The following is a 16,590-nucleotide window of genomic DNA, read 5'->3' on the forward strand; positions in this document are numbered from 1 at the left end:
CTGATCAGAGGAAAATTTCAATACTATTTCTCAATCACAATTTACCCTATTCAGCAACAGTGTTCCTCTGCTTTCTTTTCGGAAGAGTCCAAGGTCTTCTTTCATCAAGGTAGTCAGTTCATGTAGTGGACAAAGGAGGCAGCATACAAATCCAGATCTGAATTAGCTTTAGGTTAAGGTCCAGGGCAAATCAGGGCTAGATTTTAGATTCAATAGCACCAGGATGTTACCAGATGGTCTCATGAGATTTCCACCCCAAATTATGGGAAACTCAAAGTACAACTAATCTCACAAGATTTCTACCATCTTGGATAGTGAAAATATCTTTGTTGACTAGAATTCAACTATTTGGGTTAAAATCCTGTGTCTATGGCTGTTCTTGTAAGACTTTGGTTCCCTCTAGCTGGAACCTGAAAAAAATGACCTTCTGGTTTTAGACCTGACCTAGATTTAAAATCTTACTTCAGAGCTAGAAGTTTCAAAGGGCAACCTTGAGATTTGGATCTAAACTCCACCTGCAAATTAAGAAGGCATTGGGATTTGAAATTTTGATTTTGTTATGTAGTTATTACACTAGAGTTCAGCAAAATTTGTTGGTTTACATCAATAGGGTTTTGTATATATCTTTTTTCTTCAGTTTCAATCTGTATTTTTGCACCTCCTGAGCTTCACATTGAATTTCAGATTTTCTAGATTTTCTAATATGATAGGGAAACCTCTGAAATATGCTCAGTAAAACCACATAGCCTTATAATTAGTGGCAATATTTCAATCTTCATATGTCCATCATGGGACAGGAAAGGATGGTTCAATTGAATGATACATTTGGCAGTGGAGTGAAACTAGAGAAACAGCTTTGCCTGCTCATAGACAAGAGACACTTTTGAATCTGGGCTAGACATCTGCTGCTAAGATGTAGTTACACAGAATTATGTTTTTTCCGCTCTAACTAGCCTTCAAAGAACTAAATTCTGCTCCTATTTACATCAGTATAAATAAAGAATAATTCCATTGGTGCTAGTGGTATTACTCAAGATTTACCTTTCTTTACATTAGAGTATCATTTGGCTGCAGGTTTGCATATGAAAAAGCGGAAGCTGTTGCAAACTGAAATAATTTTGTCTTACTTGCTGGTAAGAATAGATCTGTTCTCATGAGATTTCTAGACCAAAGCAGTCTGGATTATCTTCAGATAAACACCCAAATAGCCACCAACCCTTTTGAAGGTCACTCATCACTACTTACTTATTTACCTACCAGTCTCAGCCTCCAACCTTTCCCTGCCGAAAACCCACACTTCCTTTTCTGTACCATATAAGATCTCTTTGTCAGGAATATTAGGAAGTGTATTTCAATGAATTCTTTTATAAAGAATAATACTTTAAAAACAGCTACTTTAAACTGAGGTTGTATCTTTAATGGCTTTTTTCTGGTTTTAATCAAATGTTATTTTTCTCACTCACTACACATGGATGTATAACATATGTCCAGGGAAATGGGTGCATACCACATGGCTAGAAAGGATGAATGCAGTGTAAACCATAGACAGACAAAGTGATAGAGAAAAAAATAAAGTAGCATCATAGATGATGCACCCCCCTCCTAAAATGTACTACACAATGAATGTGCATTTTAAACCCAGGTGATTGAATTCTTTCTTCAACATTTATTAAAGCTACTTTCTTGTTTAAGCTACAGTTCCTCAAGTGGTCTTGTACTTACAGAATCACAGGGTTGGAGGGGTTTAATTCTGATTTCACACTGGTTTTATTGCATTGACTTCAGTGGAGTTGCTTATGATTTACATCAGTATATATGAGATCAGAATCAGGCCCTAATTAGGGCTGTGTTGTGTGGGTGTTATTTTTGTTTGTTTTCACTCTGCTAAAAAATGAGAAATTGAACCTATTTGGAAAGAGAGAGTGCTTTGTTAATTCCCATAGAGTATACACCTTGGCTTCTACTCAAAAGAGATCATGGACCTGGTCCCAAATCCAACTGAATTATTTCTTTAAAACTTGGCAAGACTAGGGAAAGCTATTTTTCCCATTGCTCTGTCTTGATCTCTCATACCTGGTACACAGGGCCCCAGGAGCCATTGTGATTTACCAAATGAATACCAGGGTTTTCAAGGAGTTGTCTTGATATAGGCTTGCTTGATAGATCATGATGTGAAATATACAAGGGATATGTTAAATTTCAGACCATTGTTTTGCGTGTTTGTTACCTGAGAATAATCCCTTCATATTCTGCTGTATCTCAGAGCATGTTCTTGGATGAGTCTGACCGTTACGGGGAAAAGTCCAAATATTGTGTGATTCCACAGCCTGGATATTTGTTGGGGAATCCACCTTTTGCTGTGGAATGGTGCACCAGATTCTGAGCTTTCATTTTAGAATAAAAATTGTTTCTAACCCACAAGTTATATTCATAACCCATGAAATTGTGAAATGAGAATAAACTGGTTCAATGTTGTCTTCCTGGGTCCACCGGCAACCTGATACATAGCTCTGATAATATCGCATCTCACTGGGGTGCTAATTCTGAAATTTAAAGATGATGACTTTAGTGTCAGCACTGTTAATTCTCTCACGACCATTCCTTTTAACGTCAGCATCCAGCAAATGTGTTTATTCTGATTCAGAACTGTCTTACGCCTCTCCAGCTGGAGCGCTTAATACCAAAATAAATAACACATGGACTAATGTGCTGATTGTATTATTTATTTATTTTTACTGACTTAATTAAAACTGGGATTATAATTTGATTTAAATGGATCTATTTCAAAATTTGTAGTCTCCTGCACCAGAATGCCCCAAGTCGCAGGGGACTTTAGGTTCAGGCCTTACTGGGAGAAACTGTGTGGAAACATGTATACAAAAATCCTTGTCTGTTCTGCTTCCCAACTTTTGGCTCAAACTCCCCGAAAGATTTATTGCTTGATTTCACGTCAGTAGTCTGACTTGCTGTGTGATTTCCAAAAGTCTGCAGGAAGGAATCAGCACTTATTGCTGCAAAAGATTATGATATCATAGAGGTTCAAAAGAGAATGAATGGTGTGGTTAGCCAAGCATTCAATATTACTGGAGGAGGGGGTTATATGGAAACATGGCCTTTCTGTCAGACAGAATGAATGAGAGATATAATTTGTTTTGTCCTGTTCTTAAAAGGACAAGGGAAAGGAGAAAATCTGTCTTAATAAGGGCATGCCTTGAGCATCAACCAAGCAGAATGTAATATTTTTTGAACATTCATATGTGATCTGATTATTAAATTAGGATATTGAACTAAATTTAACGTATCAATTTATAAATCAGTCAGTTAAATTAGCCAATTTTATACTGTTAAATGGGAGTTAATTGCAATTACTACTTTCTGAGCCATAAGGCACTGATTCCCAAATCAGTTGTATGACTTATTACAGACATAATTTACAAGTTTTCATTTACATGACTTATATCCCTAATGTCTCAGGAATTAGTCCTATATTTTATGAAAGAAACAGTGTTTAATGTAGTGGCAAAACAACAAAACCAATTGAATTCACAATTCACAGTGACACTACATTTTTAACCCCTGCTGCTGCTGCTGTTCATAAGGTTCAGCGAGGAGAGTTAAAGACAGAATTGTCACCTTAATATTGAATCTCATGACTTTTGACTGTGTATGACCTAACCTATGTGTTGTACCTGTGGATTTTTTTTAAGCCACACTTCAGTGGCAGGCAGTTGTGAACCAGGCCATTTGCAATGATAGAGGTGGGAGTTTGCTCTTGTGGAAATTTCACATTGTTCCTTGCACTAGACACACTCAAATATATTTTGAGGTAATTGAACATCACGGTACTTAAATTTCTTACTACACTGCTACATAAACTTTTAATTCTCTATTTCTTTGAGATCCAAGTTCGCACTCATTAATGTCAATGAGGTTTTGCCACAGACTACAAAGAAAGCAAGGACGATCAATGAAGAATGTGTTGCAAATTAATATTTGTTTTAATTTTTATTTAAACATTTCTCCTTTTACTGCTTACTTCCTGGAATCTATCTGATTATTCTGTTCAGCACAAAATAATAGTCTCTTGTACTATTCAAACCATAAAGAACTATTGAGGCCAGACTAATTCAACTGTGGTTGTTATGAGGCTCAATTCATTAATTATAAAGCACTCTCAGATCCTGGGATAAAAGGTGGTCTAGAAATACAAAATACTATTATGATTATTAATGATTAGGATCTGGCTAGTAGCAAAAAGCACAGTTATATATCATGGTTAAGGCTAGGGTCCTGTGCACTCTGCAGCACACTGGACCTAGATAGTGTAGTGAGGCCTTCAGATTTCTGTAGCACACTGGAAATTCTATGGTAATAAGAGATGTAGAGAAAACAATTCAGAAAATGAGTTCATTATTGAATTATAGAAAACAGTATTGAATGCATTATTTGTTTGAATATGTAATTGAATAAATACGTATGTTTCCATTTTGCCTCTGGCTCTAACATTGGCATGTCATAAAATTTCAAGGATGGGGGAGCCTTGCTGCAGAATTTAGGATCAGCCTTTTGTTCTTGCTATGGGTGGGGATGAGTAATCTCTACCTCATCTCTTTCTACTTGCTGGGAGATAGACTCTGTCTGATGTGGGTGCGGTGAGAGCAAGAAGAAAGATGGAGGGATACTCGGGGGAAACAAGTGAGCAGGCAGCAGCAGGTGAGAGTGGGAAGGGAGGAATCAGATAATCAAGGATTATTTAGAATGGCTGTGTGTTGGTGGCACTTGTCAGCTTCAGTTTGCAGACTGATTTAAAAAACAAAACCAACAAAATAACCTCCTGGTGGCAGGGATTTGGGGCTGATAGCCTGCAGCCTTGTTCAGCATCCTTGTCAAAATCCTAGCTGACTAGTAAGCAATGTCTCCTAGCTCAGGAAGCAAACTACCTCTGCACAGTAGAGAATATGTCCAATTAAACTTTCTCGGGAAAGGAAAAATAGAATAAAAATGATTTCCTGTGGCCACGAGGAAGATTGCTGTACAGCTGGCCCAAAAGGCAGATTCTGTGCTGCCCAGATATGGCAGAATTAACCAGGGTCAGGTTAAGGCTAACGTTATGCTCTTTGTTTACCTTGCTATGCCTAGTTATTACAGAAACCCCAGAAAGTAGGAAATCTTCGGCACCTATTCAAATGGGATAAGGTGAAGTGAAAAGCAGTTGGGAGACTGACTTCTACCTCTTTCTCAAATATAACTTCTGCCATCAAATGTCAACAGCTAATAGATGTACAGACCTCCCTGCTCCTGTCTTTCCTACTGACGTGACTGGATGGCTGCTCTCAGAGAAGCCAGTCACATAAACATGAAGTGAACAGTGAAGGAATTTTTTTTCACAAAACAAATTCTCTCTAGCTGGAGCATAACTGGAATTGCAGTTTGCCCATTGAAATAAGCTAGGACTTTCATTTTATGTCACTATGCACTAGGGCTGCTGTGTACATTGTACCATTTTGTCAGATAGAAATATTAATGACCATAGCCATGCTTATAATGGTGATCAGCACACAGTGGTGAGCACGTGAAGTGCCTGAGGCTCAGCCTGTTTTTCAGCAGGCACGAAAAGAACTCTGAAAAAATGGCCAGAATTGTGGATGATTTAGTTTTGGTTCATGAATTTGTTACATACATATAACGTGCATAATTAATTATATCAGAGTTTACTCCACCAACAGTGGTCTGCCACACATCACTTGACGAAAGCTCTCATGGCAAACAGCCCTTAACCATGGTAATTTGGCTGTGCTACTGGTAATATATTTGTGCTACTATTAGCACCATCACAAGACAATCAGTGCGTCTGTCAGAGTCATGTCAATGGTACACACTATATGAATCACAGCCTGCTTAAATATAAGATAACTAGACGTAAGTGAAATATAAACTAACCAAAAACTATAAATATAATCCTAGTAACAACATAAGAACCTCTCAATAAACCTAATGAAAAAATGTTCCAATGTTTAATAGACCTAACAGAAACTAGGAAAACTAGCTTAAATATTCCTGTGTTACAGCTGGGGCAGCCAAACCGTTGTCATTTGCACACCTTTATTTTGGCCCCAAATCTGAAACTGAATTTATTAATCATTTAAGTGAAATGGAAGCTTGGCAGAATTTTGGTTGTTGGGTTTTTTTTTTTTCACCCCTCCGTAATTTTATGGGATTCTAGATAATAGTTTCCCTTAATACACCTTCCAGGATGCTAAAGAAAGGATTTGTATTTATGAGCTCTGGCCAGTCTGGAGTAAGGATGTTTCAAGAATTTTGATCACCAGGTCCTGTTTTCAGGAATTTAAGAATCCAGTTTAAAAAAATAGAACTTTGGCCTACAGGGTCTTGAATGTTTGCTTTTGACAGTCCTAATTGTTGGGGCAGGGAGAGAATTCTCCTCAGCTTTGGTTCTCTTGTGCTCAGTCCCCTTTGGCCTTCAATTGGAAGAGGAATAAAGACTTCAGGTAGTCTTCTCCACACCAGCTCCCTGCATGCCTCTTCCTGTTCCCCTCAGGAGGACACCCTTCATCATTCACACATACACCTACCTTTCTTGAGCAGCGTTCTTGGGAGGATGCGTGGGGTATCCCAGTGTGCTGCACATTAGCGTTCTGGGTGGCTTGATAGAATTATTAGTCTATGCCTTAAAAAATTATGTGATGGCCATATTAGGTCTGTGTGCTCTGTGGAAAATGAAAGTACTATGTTGCAGACCATCATCTTGATTGTCGGGGGTCAGTTTTGTGCCATCAGAGTGAATCTGTCTCTGACTGTTTTATCTGGAAAGGAGTAAGACAATATGAGAGAAATGCATGCAGAGTGGTGAATAACATGGAATGCCATATGAGCTCACTCCTCACAAGTGTGAGGGAACATCTAATGAATTCAAAAGACATCAAGTTTAAGACAGAAAAAAGAAAACACATCTAGTCTATGTATTCAACTTGTGGATATCATTGCCACATTGTATTAATTGAGGCAAACAGCTTAGTATATGTATATAAATATGTTTATGTGAGTATAAATAGTGAGGGATAAAATTACAGAAACCTTTCAGAATATTTTCCTCCATGCTAGAATAATGTACAAATACAGTCGCTGAATTAATGTGTTTGTGTTGTTGGCATCTATGAGAGAGAATACCAGACTGCTGGCAATTTCTAGGAGAAGGCTCTACACGGCTTTCAAAGATATTATGGACGTCTAGGTCTATAAGATACAATTAGATCACCAGGAAACAATGTTAGTTTGAGTGCTGTAGAAGAAGCAAGAAAAGAGGAAATCAGAAGAGGGAATGACCATTGTCCAGACCCCTTGGATTTCTATTTTTAATCTGGAGGTGGGGCAGGGCCTGGATCTCCAAGGCACAGACAGACTTCAGTGACTTGCCCAAGATCACACAGGATGTGGTAAAGCAAGGATTCAACCTAGGTCTTCCATGGCTTAAGCTAGGGTCCTTATTACTGGACTATCATTCTTGTTGATATTTGATCTGTTCATTCTGCTGCATTTGTCACAATATTTCCAATTAGAAGAATTAAGATTAGGATTTTCAGAGGCACCACAGGCAATGAGAGTTGGCCACCTGACTCCTGTGAACTCCAAGTTGTTATTTTTTATTCATATTTATAAGTGTTTTAGAGATTGTAGTCTTATATTTTCTTCACAAAACTAGAAAAATGATAGGAAAGCTTCCTAGACTATAGAGTGATCATGGAAAATAACCCTTTTACTTACTCATTTATTGTTTGGCTTAACATGAGACATTTTGTGATGGACCAGTTTCAAAACTTCAGTCATGCTAAGGGAGAGGAAAACTCAGTGTATTCTCACATATCAGTATGTGTGGAGGCCAGTGGATTGTTTTACAACCTATCACCCCTTTTGAACAGCATGGGTCTCCACATGGTTTTGGCACTATTCCCAAAAGTATTGCACCAAGAAAGTGGAATTTTCACCTTCTGGAATGCTGATTGGTGGATGCTGGAAGATGTCATTCCCTTCTGGAGGCAACACTTCTGGGAATGATATCAAGCAGCATGATTGCTGGGAAGACACAGAAATTAGAAGATATTTTTCTCTCATTTGTTGATAGCAGATAATTAAATTCTCTTCTCATCGCATCTGTTTAATATCCAGCTCCTGTGGAAGATTTATATTTTCTTGAAATGGAAGAGTTAAAGGAGGGAAAAGTTTTACAGAATACTGTAAATGGCACGTTTTGCTGGCAAACAGGAGCAAACTTGCTAGGATTTCTTCATTAGAGCCTTGCCATTTAAGCCATCAGCGGCATTTTGTGAAGACATCAAACATGTGTATACCAGATGCCGGCAAGCAGAGCAGCACTAAGGACCTGACTCAATTTAACAATAATCTATGGACAGCGGGTGTGAAGCTGAGCTGGGCCAACACCTCATCAGACTGCATGGCTAATTGATTTCAAAATTAGACTTGGTATTTCTGAACAATAATCTTAAAAGGCAGCAATAAAATACATCAGAATCCTTTGAGCTAGCCAAGCTTTCATCCAAATGGCTTATTACAAAGAGCTGGCACACCTGAACTTTGGCATAGACAAATAAATCCCAAAACAGCAAATGGAAACCACATTTGGCACTGGAGGTTTGTCAAGAGAAGTTTGTAGTCACCAGGAAACAAGATTTTGGATTTTTTTCCTTTCGTGGCAGGAAATAATTCACTGAACGTGTTTCACTGTGACTGCTGTGATTTATGCAATAAAAATATATATAATGGTTATTAGGGGGCTTTTTTGTGTATCAAACAATCTTTAGGATACCAGAAGCCCAAAAAGCACAGCAAGGGTTACAGTTGCCCCAACAGTGATAACTTAATCGCATGTGTAGGCCTTCCCCCTTTGAACTCTAAATGGCTGCTTTGTGGCATCCGGGTCCAAAAGGATTTAGATCTGACTTTTGTGTGGCTACAATAAATTATACCCAACTATCTGAGAAATGCTTGGAATCTTATCTCAAAGAGAGGATGGGGGCAAACTGAGATTACAGTTTCTCGTTTAAGGGATGACATAAATTCTGAGTACAAATCTTTCCTGGAGTTAACATTTCAGAACAGGTACATTTGTTTTTCCTCTTTCTATATTATTATACAAGAGGCTCTTTTCTATAGTGATTTAAGGTATCGGAGATGTGGGAACAGACAGACTAACTCATTAAATGATTATTAGTTTATCAGTGCAATAATGATTGAAAAAGTGGCTTCTTCACTGACTAATATGATTGAAGAAGGCACAGAAACGATCTCTGATAGCAGCAGCTGATACATGGGGTACCTTAAAGCTGCTTGGATAGTCTAGGGAAATTTGTTATTTTTAGTTATGTTTAACTTCTGAAACTGATTTTAAAAAAATTGAGACAGGTAAGAAGCAACTGAGACTTACAACAATTAAATGGTCTAGGCGGTTCTTAATTATTGCCATTGTGTTTAAAATGCAAATAAATGCTCAGTTTTACCATGCTGACAGTTGGGTGACTATGGGCATCGAACCCAGGAGAGTGTTGTGCACCAAGCTGCTGGGCTTTTGAATTCTTAATTTGGTGGTTCTAAATTACATTAATATTTGTAAGCTCTCTCTTAAGATCACACCAAACTGCAGTGAGTTAACTGCATCTGAGCTGCAAGGGTGCATTTTTGAACTGCCTGCATTTTTTTGCATTCATACAGATTGTCTACCTGATTTTTAATTTTAAGACATGGACAGATTCTAATACTATTTACAATGATGACAATCCAGATTTAGTCTGGCTTTACACTGATTTAAGTGAAATCAGAATTATATAGTCTGACATTTGCACTGCTGTGAGAGGACAATCAGACCCTGAAGATGCATCTTTCCTTCCTTGCAAAGTTTCTGGGCTGTCTTCTTAATTACCTTACCAATGTTCCTGTATTATTTGATCCTACCAATATGTAATTTTGGCTCCAATTGACTAGATGTTTTAGGGCCCTTCCCACTAGTGTACTGTATTCCAGTGCAGGTTAATTTTAAGATGTTGGTGTTCCCTAACACATTTCCCCTGAACTCTATAAGTATGTGTGTAATAAATACCAGTAATATTCATATTTTGGGGTAATTTTAATGGTCCTTTAATTATTTGCAAAGGCAGTTCTTTAGTACCCCAATCTACTATGAGAGTCAATTTGTGATTTTCTTCCTGAAATACCTTTCTGTGTATTAAGTTAAACTTTCTCCTACCCCCATTTTAACATCTAATTATGTACGTGTTAATGCTCATCTTTCTTGAATGTCTTCAAAATCAAATATAAACAAACCTAAATGAGTAACAGATGTACAAATAAGGACATTATGGGCCAAATTCTGACCTCAGTTACATCTATGAAACCCTGCTGACTTCAGCAGGGGTTGCGTAGGTGTAAATGAGGGTAGATTTGACTCTAAATTGTTTCACTGCTCATAATGATACTTTCATCTGCTCATGTAGTACAAAAATCTATGGCAAAATCCCAGCTGCTGTGGGAGAATGACAGTTCCAAAAGTTGTCTTGAGTCTCTTGTTTCTTCATATGGACTCTTCAAGTTTTCCTCCTAATTTTATATGGTTTCTACGTTTATGTATATGCAAAACAAAGAAATACATCAAAGTAGCACAATCAGCATAACAAAACCCATGTACAAAGTCTTGAGCCAGCTGGTATTCTTACATGTTTTAGATTAGAGTCCAGAGTGTACTAAGACTAGACCACCACAGGAGAAAGGGCTATGCGACACTGTGAATGTTCCCATGCACCATATTACAGAAACACCTGTGGCAAATTAATCTGTGAAAATCCACTGTGAAAATTCACAAGGGTTAATGGCTTTTTCTTACCTCTGAAAGGGGGGTGGTCTTGTTATAGGGCTGCTGTAAAAATCATATAGAGACACAGATTTCATTTTTTTTGTTTTTTAATGTTCAAGGTCAAAAATAAAAAAGACACAATGTAGAGCAAATATAAAAATATGGCAAATGTGTGCATTCTTTTACTTTTAATCCTGTTTGCCGCATTCAAAGGCGGGAGGTATATGTCTACCATATTAGGGCTCAAGAGAATATACCTAGATCATATAAAAAGAAGTAATTAACTTGATATGATCTCTTGGCTGTTCACTGAGGGATTATTTTGTTCTCGAAAAGGGAATCAGGCCACATAAAATCACTAGTATGGATTTTTCCCCACTTATCTGGGAGCCTTTACCTATGTGTCCCTAGAACCTTCTATACTTCTATAGCATAAGAGGACTCTTTTTTTACTTGGTGTTTGGTCAGTGTATACCTTGCTACAATGAGGAGAGATTAAATTAGTCTGAAATTCATTATTAAGTAGGCTTCATCCTCTAGGAGTTATAACGGTACCCAACAAATTGAGAGGTAATATGGACTCACTGATTGAGAAAATTAAAGCCCTAATCTACCAAAGAATTTGAACATGTCCATTAACTTCAGTGTGACTACTCACACGCTTGAGAATGAGCTGCCAAAATGTTGCCAAATTTCCTAGCTCTAATACTGTAGTTAAACTAGCTTTGCATTAGTTTTAAATGTTTTCCTGCATTAGTCTTTCCTACCAATTCCACAAACAAGACTGCAGTTGTCTGCTAGGTGGAGATGAACGAACTGACTGCTTTTAGAGTGAAGCCAGGAATTCAAAGAGATAACATGACAGAAGTCAGAGTGATTATCTCAAGTTTTTACAGACTATTTGTATGTTGTTAGTTCCTTACATGCAAGTTCTGGAGGCTAGGATTATTGGACTATCGGTTAGTCTATCTACCTGACCTGGTGCCTAAATTGGTGGAAGATAATTGTTCAAAATGTGCAATAGTCAGAACTTTTCTGAAACAGGCCTACCTCCACCAGCAACAGAACTTTGCTGTTTTGCTAATATGTCTGATGTGTAAGGATAAAGGAAAAAGGCTTGGCAATAGAGGTAGGTTTGTAGTAATTATCATCCCTTATGTTCACTTCTTGTGTGCACGCACTTACTCTGTGTGTCTGTTGCATCCTACATCTTTTTTAATGTGAGATTTGTATTTATTTTTTGTTTCAGATTTGAATTTAGGTGATCATCAGGATATCACTCCAAAAAGTAGAAAAAGAAGAGAGAGAATTCCAGTAAAACCAACTCCTCATATAAAATCCAAATGAAATCTGAAGGGGCAGGAAGAAAGTGTAAGTAGTGTATATTTAGGAACAATAAATAAACAAGATTTGAAGAAACAGCATAGTTAAATCTCAGTACAACTTGATCAAACAAAAACCCTTGATTTAATTTTATTTTTGAGTAATATGGAGATTTCACCTTCTATTTTAGCTCATAATGTAGCAATATTACTATTATGGTATTGAATAAAAAGAATATCAAAGGACAAATCCTGCCTCAGTATATTGGTCTCTAAAGGCAATACTAACCATATGAGTCTGGTGCATGGATGTAGACAATATCTGGGAGTCTGTACCAAGGAGGTGCACCTCTACATTCAGTGCTTATCTCTGTGGGCTTTTTGTGCAGTGGCTGAAGTAGTGAAGGGCTAAGGTGGTGGCTGAGTGATCCAAAGAGTGAGAATCATTGTCCTTCACACAGTGAGAGTGCAGGGCTGACAGCCACAGCCTCTTGGGAAGTGCGCTGGTTTCTAGGATTTGGCCCTTTATAAAATACCATAGAAAAGGGATTAAGGTGACATGACAGTGGTTATGAAGAGAATAATTCATAATATGTAATATTTTAAATCACTTTAGAGAGATGTGATATATAAGCACAAAGTAGGAACAGGGTTTTGTCCAGATATTGCTATTTTAAATCACACGGGCCGTTTCATAATACATAAGCCACATCATTTAAAGGCAAAAGTGATAGAATGAGTAAATCCTTTTGATACTGTCCTCCACTGTATCTGCTTGGCTCTTCTTGTCTATTAGAATCCCATCAACACTAAGCTGAGACAAGGACATCATCATGGAAAGTTAAGACAGCATAGCTGTAAGTCACAAATGAGAGCTACGCTATGCCCAAAAGGAGTACAGACAGCTGTGGGTCTCGAGCAGTGGTTCCCAAACTTTAACAACACGTGAACCCCTTTCACTAAAATGTCAAGTCTTGTGAACCCCCTCCTAAAAATGAATATTTCCAGGGATTTTCTCCCTTACCTCAGCATAAATTATAAAAGCAGTGATCTTGGAAATATAACATTTGTTTTTATGACATGCTTATTACACACTATTTATTAATTATTATTTCTCATTACAGTATTTTTATTACATTATGAAAATGGCAACACTCTTCTAAAATCTCACTTTTGTAGCTTGTATCACTTTTGATTAAGCCTGTTATAAGACAAGGTTCCTATCAGAGGCACAAGTAGAAAAAGGGGTGAGGGGGCAAAGCCTCTGTGCACCTCGGGACCTGGGGGGGGCACTGCTGGAAAAGTGGAGGGGCTTGCGGGGGCCGCCGGAAAAAAGGGGAAGGACCCGCAGAGGGGGGGAGCACCGACATGGGGGTGGCACATGACCCTCGTGCCCCCCGCCCCCCCGGCTCCTAAATTTCATCAAGGAGTATCAAATGTGAAAGAGCATGAAGGTATTTAAGAAGCCAACTCAAAGAGTTCCTCCTGCACAAGCATTCTGGTCTTGAGCAGTTCAGGCAAACAACACATGTTACAACAAAGCTTAAACTTGTTCTTCATAATCATTTAAAAACAACACTAGCAGCCTATTTAATTTTAAAAACAGAAAAAAAATCCCCCCCCTATTTTATAAAAGGAGTCTTGACATTTAAATCTCCTCAGTGTGATAGATATACTTGCTTTGATCTGCTTAGCTCTTGGAAGTCCCCAAGGCTCCGGGCTGCTGGCCCTCTGCTGCCCAGGATCCCTATGGACAGCTCTGTCCGCCATTAGGAAATTTTTTCCTGAGAACCCCCAGTGACATTACGTGAACCCATCACAGTTTGGGAACCACTGGTCTAGAGTGCTGGATATGCCTTAGTGAAGGACAGTAGAGTGTGCAGCCCAGCAGATGTGTTTTTCATAGACATAGATCCTCAGCTGGAGCAAGCTGGTAAGTAGAATTCAACCTATTAAAAATTAATTGCTTGAGTGCTTTCAAACATTCCTGGCACTTGGGGCCAGATCCTTAGCTGGTGTAAAAAGGTAAAAAGCCTTCAGTGGAGTGATGCTAACTCACACCATCTGAAGATGATGATCATGGTGGTGATGAAGCTGAACAAAGAAAAGATGCTGTAGTTTGAAAGTACAGTGACAAAATAAGTTATACCAATAAGAACATTAAGATTTCTGATGTGCATCAACAATGTCAAGATTAACCAATGTGATTAAGCTGGCTAATTCTAAACATATTATTTTCAGATTTGACTTAAAAGTTCTCGTTATCACTTTATCTTTTTCACTGTGCAAATCAATCTATGACATATAGCCTCATTTTTTCAACATTATCAAACCAAGGCACAAATCCAATTAAGTAGTTGTGATGCCAAAACCTGTGCTCCTGGCGAAATGCATCATCCAGCACGTCAAGGTAAGTGAATTAAAAAAGCATCTGAGCAGGTATCTGGTGTGTGTCACAGTTCATTCTTCCATAATAAACTATGTTCTCCCTCTCATTCATTTGTCAATCATAGTAACTAAAGATTATTATTTGCTGTATGTACGTGACACCAGCAATTTGCAACGTCTGTTGGCAAGAAAATCAGGTTAGAATGACAGAGTGAGAAATTAAGCAGAAGTCTGATGTAATTAGCTACAACAATCAGTGCTCTAATTTCTGATTTATTGTTTCCTGTTTTCCTGCTGCACTCAGCCCATGCATACTGTATGCGCTTCATATAGGTCAAACAATTCCCTTATCAGTCCTGGCAAACCAAGAGGTCAGAGTTAACAATATTTATTTAAACATGCAGGATGCTTCCCACTGCAATTAGGAAATAACTATTACTAATAGGCCTTTGGTGCTATTTCCTCATTTATACAATTTTGTAAAGACTAGAGGAACAGAAGCAATAGGGAATTTAGATTTCAGACTCTTCTTTTTAAAATATCTCTTGAAGATAGATTTACTTGACTTGCAGCATTTTGTTTTGTCAAACTATCCGGATTAGAATTTGGCTTTTCTTAAAAACAATGAGCCAAGTCATGGTCTCATCGAAATCAACGAGAGTTTTGCCCCTGATTTCAGTGAGATTAGGATTTGGCTCTATGTATCTGTTTTGGCTGCCATTTTCACATTATACAGAGTTCACATTTTTTGGATGAGAGATTCCCTCTTCATAATCAAAGGACTATGCATAAATTACTATTGTACAATTGTTGTAGATCCACTATGAATGTAAATGAAGGTTCACTTCAATTTGATATCTTTATAGCATTTTAGATTAAAATGTTTGCAACAAATATATTTGTGCATTTATTTAATTAGATTACATCCACATTATTTAAAAATGTGATTATTAGGGGAGCACCACAAGCTCGGAACAATTGGGAAAGTCCCATCCAACCTGGAAAATTCTATATATTCTAAAAAGTCAACTAGAGTAACTCCAGTGAAATGCTGGGTAGGAGGAACAATTGTGAGTTGAGAGTGTAAAAGTAGCTATTGACATCCATGGATTGAACTCCTGCTATGTAATTGGGTCTAACCTTTTATAACCCTGATTCACAACGTTATAACTGTGATCAGCACTACTGTATGTCACATCTTTACTACAGAAGGGCACTGAGACAGGTGGTGGTGGGTTAAAGGAGTGTTGGGTAGGAAAAAAGAACATGGGATTAATGGATGAGGAGGAGGGAAAGAATAGGGAATGGATGGATTTTTCTTTTTTTGTGGGCGTGTAGGAGGAAATGTATTTTACCTAGGGAATGTCACATGTATCACTAAGGCAGAACATTTTTGAGAGAATGTGTGTTGAACATTCAGCAGCACATCACTGGCCCTAGTTAACACAGAATGTCTCTTGAAAGTCATCCTTTAGTTAAGGGGGAGCCATTTGGTGTGAGCATTACTGTAGAAGGAAGTCTGGATACTGAGATTTTACATTATTAGCTTATTTGCAATAGTTATTTAACCAGACTTTAACTGTTTTCTATTTTCAGCATTTCTACCTCCTTGTTAGTTTCAATGAAGCTGTGGGTGGATATCCCATCTTCTGTGGTTTTTATTGGTCTCTTCTGTGTGTTTATTGGCTTCTTGGATTGTAAGCATTGATCCCATTAGAATAAGTTACTCTGGGTTTCCCCATAAAGTTTCCTCGGTGGATTAAACCCTGTGCTCACAGTATGAAATCTGTTTCCCCGGGGGAAGAAACCTCCCACTCTGTTCAGACTTCCCAAGTAGTCCTTTACCTGTTCTGTCAATAGCTGTGTTTAAGTTTTTCCTTATTTCCAAATTCTTCAAACTTATTTATTACTATTATTTTTCTTGCAGTGCAATGAACACAATGATGCTGGTAAGGGTTACAGTGTTGGTGAAGGTGACATGAAAGTTATCCAACTGTTTTT

At 37.9% G+C, this 16,590-nt stretch overlaps 1 long non-coding RNA gene across 1 annotated transcript in view; it reads left to right on the plus strand.

Annotated features, from left to right (window-relative positions):
- The window catches only part of LOC141985878 (uncharacterized), a 30,906-nt gene extending 18,627 nt beyond the window's left edge, over positions 1-12,279 (plus strand). Inside the window, exon 3 of the long non-coding RNA XR_012639045.1 lies at positions 12,129-12,279. This is a non-coding gene — a long non-coding RNA (uncharacterized LOC141985878). The remainder of the gene's footprint in view (positions 1-12,128) is intronic.
- The last annotated feature ends 4,311 nt before the right edge of the window (positions 12,280-16,590 follow it).

The sequence above is a fragment of the Natator depressus genome, chromosome 4 (genome assembly GCF_965152275.1).
Source record: "Natator depressus isolate rNatDep1 chromosome 4, rNatDep2.hap1, whole genome shotgun sequence".
Taxonomy (NCBI): Eukaryota; Metazoa; Chordata; order Testudines; family Cheloniidae; genus Natator; species Natator depressus.